A 12,912-nucleotide genomic window follows, 5' to 3' on the forward strand; every position below is an offset into this window, starting at 1 on the left:
AAAATAATGTAACAGAATAGTAATAGCTCAGAAGTTTTCATGAAATTGGAATAAGATGGTTGCCATAGTGCTTAAATAGTCTTTTACGTTGATACTACTTATTAATTTGGTTTCCTAGAAAATTTTATAGTTTTTTCTATAAGCAGAGTTTCTGGAATAATATCAAAATCTGGTACCTAATAAGTGTATGTTACTGATTTGATAATAGAGTGCTTCGTTTATGATTAGATCCTTAACGTCTTGTAAATTTCACACGTAATTTTCATGCTATGTAGGTAACTTCTCAATCTTGTATTTAATTATTGTGAATTTTTGGTATTTTATTTTAACATTACTATTTTACTAATTATTGCAGAATTGATAGTTGAGTTGAGCATAGGATTTTTTCAGTCTGAATGAGTCTTTACAACTAAGAAATTTATCTATTCCATAGGCCCATGCCTTGGAATTAGCACCTTTACCATTCATTTGTCTGATTTGTCACAACATGCCCTAGGGTGTGGGAATGTGAATTCTGGAAGATTCAGAGAGAGAGAGAGAGGTGAAAATTATTCCTTCTCAGCCCTTCTATTATATGTTGCACACCGGAGGTGCGTGCACTGTATTTGTTGTTCCTCACAGATTGAAGTTCACACACACACAGAAATTTGGGGTGATTAGGGTATTCTGAAGAATTTTGACATTCTAAAAAATACCTGCTGTTAGGGTTTTTTTCTTTTTCCTTTTTATTTGCTATAGTAGACTTCACATTTAAAGGGCTCTTCAATGACTCCAGAGATAATTATAATCACTTTTTTAAATTAAAAAATAAAACATGCCTATGTCCAGGTATTCATATAGTAAAACAAAAGCAGAACAAAAAAGGCGTGGTAAACATGTTGCTTTAATCCCAGACTTGCAGCTTCTTTCCCAGAGCAAACCACTCTTACTACTTTCTCACATTGCCTCCTAGAAACAGTCTATACTTCTAGAGGCATATGCATATTTATCATTTTTTTCTTTTTTACTTCTTGCTGTTTTCACTTTATGTACTTGGATATTATTCCATAATAGCTTGTGTTTATCTACTGTGTTCTTTTTACATGCTGCATAGAATTCTGTGGTATGGGCCTATCTTAATTTATGTAACCAATCCTCCATTATGGATAGTTACATTAGTTCCAGTCTTGCTGTTTCAAGCAATGCTACGGCGAACACGTATCTACATATACCTTTGTGCACCTAGGATCTAACTGTAAGATACATTCTAGAAGCAAAATTCCTGGATAAAATGCTGTGTGTATTTATGATTTTGATAGATATTACCGAATTCCCTGCCAAAGAGTTTGTCCCTTTATAGTGCCACCGAAAATATATGTGAGCGTCTGTTTCCCACAACCTTTGCCCATCTTGGAGGTGAAAATGGTAGATTGTCCATGTTATAATTTTTACTTCTTGCATTAGGAGTGAAGTCGAGCAGCTTTTCTTCTATTCATAGGCAATTTTTTTAAAAGGTTTTTTAAAAAAATTTTTTCCTTTTTCTTCCCAAAGTGCCCCGGTACATAGTTGTATATTCTTCGTTGTGGGTCCTTCTAGTTGTGGCATGTGGGATGCCACCTCAGCGTGGTTTGATGAGCAGTGCCATGTCCGCGCCCAGGATTCAAACCAACGAAACACTGGGCCACCTGCAGCGGAGCGCGCGAACTTAACCACTCGGCCACGGGGCCAGCCCCATATTCATAGGCAATTTTAATTTCTTTTTCTGTGAAATTCTCCCTCCGGTCCTTTGAACATTTTGCATCAAGTCATTGCTCTTTTACTTATTGATGTATTTATTTGGAGTCCCACAAGAATCATAGGTTTCCTAAAATTTTAGAGTTAGTCTGGACTTTAGAAGTGATCAAGCCCAGACTCTCTATTTTACAAACGAAGAAAATGAAGTTTGAGACAAAGAAGTAAGTATAAAACCCATTAGAGAGTTTCTAAAGGTAGTGTGGTATAGTGGGAGAAGCCAGAGGAAAGGAGGCGCACATATTTGCATTCCAGCTGCGATGCTTGTAACCTCTGAGACGGAATTCTTTCATCCATAAAATGAGTAGACTAATGTTTACCTAGTGGTATTGTGAGAATTAAATAAGGTTATATATTTAAAGCACCCAGCCCAGTGCTTGGTATAGCAGGCACTTAATAAATATTAATTCTCCTTTCCCTTTCATTTCACGTGATGCTGTGTGTGTGTGTGTGTTTTATTTTAGTTATTGACACTTAATACAACTGTTAATTCAGCAGGAGAATTTCCTGCTCTTTTGAGCAGCACTTGGTAGAGCCAAACAGTTACCATAGAAGCAATTCTTACTGCGGCTGCTCAAACCTAATCAACCCAAAGCAAAACTAGGAAGGAGTCACATAAAGGCTCTCATGTACTCACTGCTGAGAATACCGCATCTTCATTCCTCTTAAGTCTGATTCTCTGAATTTTTTATACGCTACTCCTCCTGCTTCTACTTTCCTCATTTTTATATTGGAGTGCAAATAAGATAGGAGCACCATTCCGTACCATTACGTTCACTAAGATTTATTTCTGAAAGGGCATTTAAAGGAACAATTAAGCATCATAGCGTATTCCAGACATGCATAACATAGCCCAAACAAATTTTAATGATGCAATACTGCCATTTATTTTAATAACACTTAATAACTATTGATTGGTTTTACTGTAACAGCTGAAGTTCCTTGTCACTTGCAGTGCCTTGATTCATAATTTGGTCAATAGGTGGCAGGATCAGTAAGAAATCCGCAGGCAGCTCGGCTCCAGTGAACCTGATCCATGCTGCTGCCCTGGCTTTCTGAGCTCCAGGGCACCACTTTCTTCCTCATTCTGCTGCTGTTTGCCGCTCACTTAGCTGCATTCCAGAAGGAGCAACTCGCTCATTGTTTCTAAGACCTATTTTCAAAGCCCTTAGACCCAGTGTTCCAAAACCTCTGAGAAATTCCTCCTCCTGTGGGTGGTTTTGAGAGCGCTCAGGTCTCTGTTCTCCCTAAATGCTTTGTAAGGCATTACTGGTCTATGTTTCAAGAAGATCTTTAACATAGGAGTTTCAAGTCACTTCTGCTTGCTAAAGAGAAAGAAGTTTTAAAATGCACTAGGTCTGATACCTCTAATATTTGAATGTGTAAATATTTATTATATGAAAGTACCATCAACTTATGCTTTTTATTTGAGTTACTTATTCTTAGAGTTTTAGAGAAAATTATTTTTAATTTTCTATTGTGAACCAAATTATTTCTATTTTAGGAGAGAATGGGTCTCTCGTTTCATTTAATTTCTACTTGTAGAGTACCCACTCTGTGCAAGATACTATACTAAATAGGAGAGAGAAGTGAATAAAGTCTTTCCCCTGTACCAGGGAACTCGTCATCTAGTGAGGGAGAAAGGAAGAGGTACACTGCGTTTAGCCCAAGTTGTATTCAATGTTGGCATAGATTTTTTTATTTTTTAATTAAAAAAAATTTTCCCACAACTAGAAGGACCTGCAACTAAGATATACAACTATGTACTGGGGGGGGGGGAGGTGTTGGGAAATAAAGCAGAAAAAAAAAAAACATTGGCAACAGTTGTTAGCCCAGGTGCCAATCCTTAAAAAAAAAAATTTTATTTTATTTTACTTTTTGTTGGAGGAAGATTAGCCCTGAGCTAACATCTGTGGCCATCCTCCTCTTTTTGCTGAGGAAGACTGGCCCTGAGCTAACATCCGTGCCCATCTTCCTCTACTTTATATGTGGGATGCGTGCTACAGCATGGCTTGCCAAGTGGTGCATAAGTCTGCACTCGGGATCCGAACTGGCGAATCCCCGGCCACCAAAAGTGGAATGTGTGCACTTAACCACTACACCACTGGGCCAGCCCCGGCATAGATGTTTTTTAAAAGCCATGGGAGCATAAATGGAAATACTTAATTTTGAGTAGGGCAAATGGAGATCCCAGAGGTGGTATAATTTGAGCTGGGCCTTGAAATTTAAGTAGAATTTCATTAGAGGAAAACAGAAAGAAAACATTCTAGGCAGAGAACATCATTAACAAAGTACGGGAGGGGGTGAAGTGCATACTGTGTTGAAAGCACAGCCTGTTGCATTGGGGCTTTGGGGTGAAGGTGATAAGATGAACTTTACACTCAGGAAATGGGGTTTTGTTCTTTAAGCATTAGGGGCACAGTAATTTGATGATTAACCGTTGAGCAGACCTGTGGCAGACAGACAGGCGATGGGAATTCACAGATAGGTGATGGAGCACTGATTCTGAACATACATCAGTAGCCTAGGCAAGATGGGATGGTATCCTGACTGGCACAGATTCTTAAGCTTAGTCTCAAAGGTCTCTTCTGGTTTCCAATTCCGGTGTTTCCGTGCTCAGAATGTTTAGGTTCTTGTTATAAGCCATAATGATGCCATATCACAAAATATATCTCAGAATGCTTTCTAGATTAATGAAAAAATGTATACATATATTAGAGGCAGCTGGAGAAGACCCTATTAGTAATTTTGAATATACATCATATTTGTAACTGTTGGAATTTGTATATGTGTTCTAGTCTTATTTATTATTCGATTTGATGATATTTGGGAACATATAAACATCAAGGCTATAATAACAGTGTTATTTTCCTTAAAAATCTATAGTAATTATAGATTACAGTGATATTATGTAAAAATTAAAGTAGTGATTGTTAATATTAACTAAACTTGAAATAATAGTAAAATATGTAGGTTATAACTGCTAATCCTAATTAGAATTTCTAGGGTTCTCCAGAGGCTTCAGGAAGAACAAAGATAGTGTGTGTGGAAGTTGTAAGCAATTTCTTTGGTTTTAATGTTGCTTAGAGGAAATATAAGAAATAAACATAAGAGGTTAATAAAATTTAGCTTCTTCAATAATATATTTCAGTTGTGCAATTTAGCTTTAATAATAACAGTAAACTGAGGTGTTATAAGTATTTCAAACGCATATAAATGTCATTGTGCAATTCTTGAAATATTGGGCATAGCTTCAAAATTATGGCGAAACTGAGTTTGAAGATATATTTATGTAAAAGTACTTTTTCTCTAGGATCATATTTTACATTGTGTTTTGTAGTCTTAGAATCAGCAGGGTGCTTTTGAAGATACCCACCCTTGTTTGGTTGCTTAATACACTCTTCTGTATTTAGTGAGACAATGAAAAAACAAGAGTGGTGAAATCGAATATGTCTCTGTCTTCATAATATAGAAATTCTTGGAATTGACTTGAAAATAATGAGATGTCAGTCTCATAGTGCACAGTTCCTCTAAGAGGGTGGTAAAGTGTCCTAAGAGACCTGGTGTCCCAACAAATAATTTGTCATCTTAATGACACAATATGCATGCTCCGTCATGTAAGCATTAATATGCAAAGGACCAAACCACGAAGGCTTAATTCTTTTAGGCAGCCAACTAAAAGCCATACATAGCTGTATATAATTTCATCATTTTTACTATATCTAAATTCTTTGGATTTCTGTATGTAAACTAACTGATCGTCTTTGTCTATCACCTTACCAAAGCTTTTTTATTATGAACACTTTAAGTGTTTTAACCTATGGTGACACATGCTTTCATTTCCAGTTGTCATATATCAGCATCGAACAACCACCTCCTTTCTGTAGAAGAGGGAAAAAGGCATTTGTGAGCCAGAGATACATGCCATCATTGAATTATAAGTCACTAATTGTAAAGAGAAGCTGAGACAGTGTGTCTTCCGCCTTCTAAATGAGTAGTCTTCCAAATGGCTCTATCTTTACCTGTTGGTGATAGTGTGGTGATTGTACTACTTCTGCTACTAACGCCATCACTACTAATAACAATAATAATGGCAATCATAATAATAACATTAATAGCAATAATAGCACATTTGCTAAGCATTTACTATATCCCAAGAGCTTCACTACTCATTTTAAATTTGCATCTCATTTATTCCTCACACCAGCCCTCGATACTATTATTATTGTTTCATAGGTGCAGAAACTGAGGCTATGGGAGATAAGCGATGTGTCTTGTTCACAAAGCTAGTAAGTGGCAAAGCTGAGGTTTGAACCCAGGTTCGTTCTTAATCACGTCCCTAAGCTGTAACAATGACTGAATACCTTTTATGCCCTTAGTAATTTGTGTGTTTTGTTGCATGGTTAACTGATCCCTTTTTAATGCTATAGTTTCACATATATTGTCTTGTGAAATGTGTAATCCTAATTATCCTGGCACTGAAGACAGTTCTTCAGAGCTTAAAGCAAAGCTCGGAAGTTGTACCTTCATGGAAGGGAATAAGGTTATTTCTTCTACAACTAAGATTTTTTTAGTTGTTTTCTGCATAGAATCTATCAGTTGTAAAGCATTGCTATGACTTGGGGTCTGTCTCTTCTAATAATGAATGAAGGAGTGTGGTCTTCATGTCATTAGGCATTTGGTGAAGATATAGTAATATAAGTGGTTTTTCACGGGGCTCCTTTGAGGTTAGCTTCATAACATTATAGATACCTTGTGTTATTTTAACATGATGCTTTTTAGCTATGAGTTAGCATGTCTTTCCCATTTCAGTAATTTTTGCTGATAAACATTGTATCGATTAGGCACGACAGCAGGTGTTTAGTTGATAGCATTTCCAATTCACACAGATACTCATTCACATTTAGAATCATTTTCTAGCCAGATTAGTTTTATCTTGGCAAATGGAAATTATTCATATTGAAATTCAGTGGAAATTTTTAACACAGCTATATAAAACTACAAAGGGGTGTGTTTTGTTCCAACTGCATATTGATGGCAGTTAAACCAGTTCTAGAGTTATTTTGCATGATAGAAGTAAGAACAAGAGGTTTATCTGATTTTTTTAAAGAAATATGTTTACTCTAGAGAGGTTCATATCTGGTAGCTTTTCTAAGACGTTATAAGTAATCCCTTTAGTCAATTAGACCTTGTTGGTTACAGTAAATTAAATTGTTTCTTTTCAGTAGGTTATTCAGTAATAGCTGGTTGTTACTTAGTTTTCCCTAATTTTAAACTATGCTTTTTGGTATTATTATTATTTTTATTATAATTTTCATTCATATCATTATTTTTTATTTTGCTTTTTTATTAGTTTTTTCAGTTTTATTGTGATATAATTGACATGTAACGTTGTGTATGTTTAGGGTATAGAGTATAAGGATTTGATATATGTACATATTGCAAAATGATGACCACAGGAGGTTTAGTTAACATCCGTCACTTCACATAGTTACAGATTTTGTGTGTGTGTGTGTGTGTGTGTGTGTGTGATGGGAACTTTTAAGATTTACTCTCTTAGCAACTTTCAGATGTGCAATACAGTTTTATTAACTATAGTCATCATGGTGTATTTTACATCATCAGAACTTATTTATCTTGGAGCTGGAGGTTTGTACCTTTTTGTCATCTCCATTCAATTTCCCCACTCCCTACCCCTTGCCTCTGGCAACCACCAATCTCTTCTCTATTTCTATGAGTATATCATTATTTTAAAACAATGTTTAACATCTCATCAGGTAGGTGTGTCAACTGAGTGAGATATATTTTGTATTAGGTGCCCTCCAGATACTGTATGGGAGATGACCCAAGAAATCCAAAATTATAACTTAAAAATATCAGTTCCATTTAACACATGCTTCTAGGAATACAGTTGCGCTTGAAAACAGGTTCCTGTTTTTGTGCATGACTATTATGTTGCAAGAATTTTAACTTTTAATTTTATTGTCGTGATGGATGTTAGTTACCTATAGCTACATAACAAATGATCCCAAAATTTAGCAGCTTAAAAGAACACACATTTATTTTCTCACAGTTTCTGGAATTTTGGCACAGCTGGGCTGAGTCCTCTGCCTCAAGGTCCCTCACAAGGCAGCATACAACATGTTATCAGGCTTGTGGTCTCATCTGAAGGCTTGAGTGGGGAATGATTTGTTTTTAAGCCCATCCGTATGATTTTTGACAGCACTCAATTTCTCCAGGGCTACTGGACTGAGGGCCTCCATTCTTCTTTGTGCTTCTTGTCTAGCTGCTGCCATCAGTTCCATGTCTCATGGGCCTTTTAATAGGGAAGTTCACAAAAGGCAGTTTTCTTCATGGAAGAGTACGTGCCAAGAAGGAGTGAAGAGAGAATGCGAGCAAAAAGGAAATCAGTCTTGTAGCCCACTCTCATCATTAGAAGCAATTAACTAGGTCCAGCCCTCACACACACATGGAGAGGGTATTTCTCAAGGGCATGAATACCAGGAGGCAGGGAGCATTTGGGAGCCATTTCACAAGCTTCCTCTGACACGGATATATACAATTTGGTTTCTCAATAATTACAAGTTCTAGCTATCTCTCTCCTTGATGATTTCAACAGAATCCTAACTGGTCTCTCTGTCTTCAGTCCTGTTTCCTTGTGAGCAGTTTTCTACAACCTAGTCAACCTTGTCTTTTTAAAGTGTAAATTATCATGGCACCTCCATGCTTGGAACGTTTCACTGACTACACATCTTATTCAAGGGGACGTCTAAACTCCTCCTCATGCACTTCAAGATCATTTGTCTCTTTATTTCCCCTGAATTGTCCTTAGACTAAATTCTTTTGTTCCTAGAACAGAGGCACTTACAAGACTTTGCAACTTCTCTGTGAACACACCTTCACTAATTCTTTGTTTAGGCTCTATTTAGTTGACGCTTCCATCAGAATGCAGTGTTCATAATATATTATACAGGTATACCTCGTTTTCTTGTGCTTTGCTTTATTATGCTTTGCAGATATAGTGTTTTTTTACAAATTGAAGGTTTGTGGCACCCTGTGTCAAGCAAGTCTATTGGCGCCATTTTTCCAACATTTGCTCACTTCATGTCTCATTTTGGTAATTCTTGCAATATTTCAAATGTTTTAATTATTATTATATTTGTTATGGTAATCTGTGATCAGTGATCCTTGATGTTATTATTGTAATTATTTTGGAGTGCCATGAACTTCTCCCGTATAAGACGGTGAACTTAATCAATGTGTTGTGTGCGTTGTGACTGCTCCTCCTACTGGCCACTCCCTGTCTCTCTCCCTCTCCTCAGGCCTCTCTATTCCCTGAGACACAACAATATTGAAATTAGACCAATTAACAGCCCTACAGTGGGCTCTAATTGTTCAAGTGAAAGGAAGAGTTGCATGTCCCTCACTTTAAATCAAAAGCTAGAAATGATTAAGCTTAGTGAGGAAGGCATGTCAAAAGCTGAGACAGGCAGAAAGCTAGGCCTCTTGTGCCAAACAGTTAGCTAAATTGTGAATGCAAAAGAAAACTTCTTAAAGGAAATTGAAAATGCTACATCAGTGAACACACAAATTATAAGAAAGTGAAACTGCCATATTGCTGATATGGACAAAGTTTTAGTGGTCTGGATAGAAGATCAAACCAGCTACAGCATTCCTTTAAGCTAAAGCCTAATCCAGAGCAAGGCCCTAACTCTCTTCAATTCTATGAAGCCTGAGAGAGGGGAGGAAGCTGCAGAAGAAAAGCTTGAAGCTAGCAGAGGTTGGTTCATGAGGTTTAAGCAAAGAAGCCGTCTCCAAAACATAAAAGTGCAGGGTGAAGCAGCAAGTGCTGATGGAGAAGCTGCAGCAAGTTACCCAGAAGATCTAGCTCAGATCATTAATGAAGGTAGCTACACTAAACAACAGATTTTCTGTTGTAGACGAAACAGCCTTCTACTGGAAGAAGATGCCATCTAGGACTTTCATAGCTAGAGAAGAGAAGTCAATGCCTGGCTTTGAGAAGATGCCATCTAGGACTTTCATAGCGAGAGAGGAGAAGTCAATTCCTGGCTCCAAAGCTTCAAAGGACAGGCTGACTCTTGCTAGGGGCTAATGCAGCTGGTGACTTGAAGTTGAAGGCAATGCTCGTTTATCATTCCAAAAATCCTAGGGCCCTTACAAATTATGCTAAATCTACTCTGCCTGTGCTCTGTAAATGGAACAACAAACCTGGATGACAACACATCTGTTTACAACATGATTTACTGACTATTTTCACCCCACTGTTGAGACCTGCTGCTCAGAAACAAAGATTCCTTTCAAAATATGACTGCTCACTGACAATGCACCTGGTCACCCAAGAGCTCTGATGGAGATGGAAATGAGATTAGTGTTGTTTTCATGCCTGCCAACATATCATGCATTCTGCAGCCCATGGATCAAGGAGTAATTTCAACTTTCAAGTCTTATTATTTGAGAAATACATTTCGTAATGCTGTAGCTGCCATAAATAGTGATTCCTCTGATGGGTCTGGGCAAAGTAAGTTGAAAACCTTCTGGAAAGGCTTCACCATTCTAGATGCCATTAAGAACATTTGTGATTCATAGGAAGAGGTCACAATATCAACATTAACAGGAGTTTGGAAGAAGTTGATTCCAAGCCTCATGGATGACTTGGAGGGGCTCAAGACTTCACTGGAGGAAGTAACTACAGATGCGGTGGAACTAGCAGGAGATCTAGAATTAGAAGTGGAGCCTGAAGATGTGACTGAATTGCTGCCATCTCATGATCAGACTTTAATGGATGAGGAGTTGCTTCTTATGGATGAGCAAAGAAAGTGGTATTTTGAGATCGAATCTACTCCTGGTGAAGATGCTGTGAAGAGTGTTGAGGTGACAACAAAAGATTTAGAATATGACATAAACTTAGTTGACAAAGCAATGGCAGGGCTTGAGAGGACTGACTCCAATTTTGAAAGAAGTTCTGCTGTGGGTAAAATGCTATCAAACAGCATTGCATGCTACAGAGAAATCATTCATTAAAAGGAAGATTCAATCGATGTGCCAAACTCCGTTGTTGTCTTATTTTAAGAAATTGCCACAGCCGCCCCAACCTTCAGCAACCACCGCCCTGATCAGTCAGCAGCCATCAACAGTGAGGCAAGACCCTCCACCAGCAAAAAGATTCTGACTTGCTGAAGGCTCAGATGATGGTTAGTATTTTTTAGCAACAAAGTGTTTTTTAATTAAGGTATGTACATTTTTTCTTTAGACATCATGCTATTGCACACTAAATAGACTGCAGTATAGTGTAAACCTTACTTTTACATGCACTGGGAAACCAAAACATTTGTGTGACTCACTTTATTGCAATATTCACTTGATTGCGGTAGTCTGGAAACCAACCTGCAATAGCTCCGAGGTATGCCTGTAATGGTCTTTACTCATTTGTGTCCTCCATTCAACATGGAACTTCTTGCAGGCGGGAAGTACTTCCATTTTGTTTACTGTTGTTTCCCTGGATGTACCACAGCTCCTATTCAATGAACACACAAGTGAATTACAGTTATATATAGTTACTTTCGTAGTACCAAGGCAAATAAAATAAAGTATGAATAAAGTATGAATGCTCGTCCAAAATTTAGGCATATAATAGGAACTGTATGTGTATTTAATAATTCATTTGGTTATATATATATATAAATAAACCTGTCTCTTGAAAATCTTTCTTACAGCTGATTAAATACCAGAAATAGACATAACTGAGTCTGGCTGTGGTAGTTTGTTAATGTTAATTTGCCCATTTAAATTTCTATGATTTAGTAATTCACTTCATTTAAGTATTTATATGTATACACATATAGTTTTATCCTACCACAAATTTTCTTTAAAATTTTCAAATGTGAAAGATTGTTTTCCATGGTGGCCTAGGGTTGATTAAGTTAATAAAGTTTTAAAATTTATGGTTGGTCCACTTAAATAAACACAGCTTTCATTTGCAGAAGTAAATGTCTGTTTCCTAATTCATTGTTTGACCCTATGGAAATCATTTAATTTCTTATTGACTCTATTTAAACAACTATAAAAGAGCATAAAGATCAGTAAAATAGAAACCCCATCAACGGTTTTGTGAGTATGAAGATAAATATATATCACAAACTCATAGCAAAACTGCCGGTTTTAACGATTAAAGTGTTAATGTTCCTGTGCACTTATTATATGCCGGGTGCTTTGTTAAGTGTTTTACATGGATTATTTCATTTAATTTTGTCATCGATCCTGTGCTACAGGTACTATTATTGTAGCCATTTTGCAGATGAGCAAAGTGGAGGTGGAAATCAAGCTCAGGTAGAATGATTCCATAGCCCACGAGTTGTATCACTTTGCTCTGCTTTCTATTATGAGCAAAGACGTGGAGATAGAGTGCATTAGAACAAGTGTGAACCCACAGCCCGTGGTTTTTTTGAGGAAGATTAACCCTAAGTTAACATCTGCTGCCAATCCTCTTTTTGCTGAACAAGATTGGCCCTGAACTAACATCCGTGCTCATCTTCCTCTATTTTATGTGTGGGACGCCTGCCACAGTGTGGCTTGATAAGTGGTGCGTAGGTCCACGCCTGGGATCCAAACCTGTGAACCCAGGGCCACCAAGCGCAGCACACGAATTTAACCACTGTGCCACCTGGCCGGCCCTGCGTTTTTGTACACTATTGCATCTCTCTGTAGTGTGACCATGACTCTTTTTTTTTTTTTTTTTTTTTTAAGATTTTTTTTTTTTTTTTTTTTTCCTTTTTCTCCCCAAAGCCCCCTGGTACATAGTTGTATATTCTTCGTTGTGGGTCCTTCTAGTTGTGGTATGTGGGACGCTGCCTCAGCGTGGCCTGGTGAGCAGTGCCATGTCCGCGCCCAGGATTCGAACCAACGAAACACTGGGCCGCCTGCAGCGGAGCGCGCGAACCTAACCACTCGGCCACGGGGCCAGCCCCTAGTGTGACCATGACTCTTAAAGCTCTATTATCAAAAATCTCAGATCAAGATCCCCTTCTCTGTCCCATAGGACAAGGATAGGCTATTTATGTGTGAATTCTTGCCCTTCGAAGTATCTTAGTCTTGCCTACACAATCCTACCTAGCTTACATAGAG

At 37.6% G+C, this 12,912-nt stretch overlaps 1 protein-coding gene across 7 annotated transcripts in view; it reads left to right on the forward strand.

Annotated features, from left to right (window-relative positions):
* The window catches only part of DIAPH2 (diaphanous related formin 2), an 816,328-nt gene that overhangs the window by 253,352 nt on the left and 550,064 nt on the right, over positions 1–12,912 (forward strand). The window lies entirely within an intron of this gene.

The sequence above is a fragment of the Equus przewalskii genome, chromosome X (assembly GCF_037783145.1).
Source record: "Equus przewalskii isolate Varuska chromosome X, EquPr2, whole genome shotgun sequence".
Lineage (NCBI taxonomy): Eukaryota > Metazoa > Chordata > Mammalia > Perissodactyla > Equidae > Equus > Equus przewalskii.